Below are 2,263 nucleotides of genomic sequence, written 5' to 3' on the forward strand. Positions count from 1 at the left end.
ATTCATGGGGTAGAACACCGGGGAGCAAAGTTTGCTACATCCACACACCTAAACCACGGGTACGCAAGGAATACAGGTATATCGCTTCTCTTCATCCCTAGTGCTGCTCTTTTGCACACTGTGAATGCTGAATGGACATTCCATGAGAACATTGTCAGTTTGAGATTAGGTTTGATATTACGGCAAATGTTGGTATGTTTCACCTTTTTATAAACATTTTGTAAATTATTACCTGATATTCACCAGTATGTGTATTACTATTACTTAGGAACGCAAAAAATCGAAGACCTCATCACTGAAATATCTAGTTTCTGGTATGTCTTTTTTCATTGCAGCTCTTCGATTATGCAAATATGTGTTTCTGTTAATACACATGTCCATTGATCCTATCCTGTCACACTTTACGTAACTAATGTATGGAAAATATACTGTAACTGCGACAAAGTGACGAAAAACAAGACTCCTGAACAAGCAGCCTCTTTCATTGACCTCATGACCTGAACTGTCTCTACGTCCTGCCACACGGTAAGTCTGACCTTTTCGGTCATCCTACCACTCACTGACCTCCTGCCACTCTGCTGAGGAACAATGACTTCGGACACACATCAACACAAACAAACAGACACATTGACGCAAATACGCAAAATAGGTTAATTACCAAATAGATATGTAAGTCTATGACTAAACATACAGGTATTCATAACACCGGGACAATTGTACAAATTGACTTGACAAAGGCAAAAGACAGGGTTAGAACAAGACGGTACGAATTTCAATCTATTTTCGTGACTCTCAATGCCTTTGTTCGTACTTTGAAGCACCTCAAACTGCTTCACTTCCGAGCTATAGTGAAATATATGTGGCCAGGGCACGTCATCTGTCAGCCTTTACCTCGTCCAGTCGAGGTTGAAAAGTGCGCTCGTGCACAACGTCGTTTCTTTTATCAAAAGGGTACAATCTACGTAAACTCTCTTACACAAATTTCAATTTGTAGGTTAAGGTTCTGACAGCGATATTTTTCGTTCCTCCGTGACATTTTCTGCGAGCACGACCTCTCTTTCGGTTAACATAAATCAAAATATCGGTGCAAGAAGTCGTTTATATCATCATAAAATCAGCAGCGTTCTTTGCGATACCGCCAAATACTCTGCAATACGTCTGCAGAGTATCAGGGCTTTTTTATCTCCAGGATTTTTTGTTTGTTTTGTAAACATCTTTGGTATCATACACGTAACATTTTTAAGTAATAGAAGGTAATAGGATGCTATTCTTGTTGGATTTCTTGTGGTATAAAAGTTTGTTTTGAAATGGTACCATAAAGCGGTAAGCAAAAAAAAAAGTTGCAAATGGTATTGGCCCATACATTGGACGATAAAGCCATCTTTACTACCGAGCAGGCAGTAGTTGGTCTGGTTGAAAAGTTTTATTGACCAATGAAAATATCTATTTGTTAATAGAAATCTACTAGTATACTGATCCGAACTATCTGATGGCACTGAGCAAATAGCCCGCTCCTACATCCTCCGTTGAAAGTCACACTCCTGCAGTACCCCTGACATACATAGATGTGACCCTCTCCGGTGAACGATGGGAGATGTCTTCACTTGACTTTTAAGTTCAAAGGAAGTCAGAAGGGCGAGGAAATTATTGCTTCCAAAATTAAATTAGCGCAACAATTTCTGATGTAATGGGCGTGCCAACATCGGTCACGGCGCAGTTTATTACCTCCCCCCGTCACCCACTGACATGCGCCGTGCATCACTGTCACCGCATCGAAACGCTCCATTGATTTCTCACGAAGTGGTGCCGCTGGTCCCACAGGCTGTGTCGCCGCGGTCACCATATTTATGGAGGTCGCTGGAAAGTTGGGATTGAGTTATGAGATTTGTGGGAGATCTTCAATCGTGCCCTTTTCCGAAAGTCGAGTAGAGTCAAGCTGAGGGTCCCGGGTCACACGAGTTGTGATGCAGTCATGTGATGACCTGGTGAGAGGGGACGATGGGAGAAGGTCGGAATGTGAGTGCAGATACAGGCTGGTGGACAAATAAAGGCGGTTAGATCGGAGGATATTAATATTTGAGTATAATTAAAAGAAGTTACCAGAGCATTTTATACTAACTATACTGGAAGACTTTAACCCTGTTACCCCCCCCCCCCCCATACTTACACGTGTTGTTGAACGCATCAAATACGTTACTAGAGCATTTTACACAAACTATACTAGAAGACTTTAACCCAATTGCCCCCCCCCCCCCACAAAAAC

The sequence above is a fragment of the Branchiostoma floridae genome, chromosome 13, assembly GCF_000003815.2.
Source record: "Branchiostoma floridae strain S238N-H82 chromosome 13, Bfl_VNyyK, whole genome shotgun sequence".
Lineage (NCBI taxonomy): Eukaryota > Metazoa > Chordata > Leptocardii > Amphioxiformes > Branchiostomatidae > Branchiostoma > Branchiostoma floridae.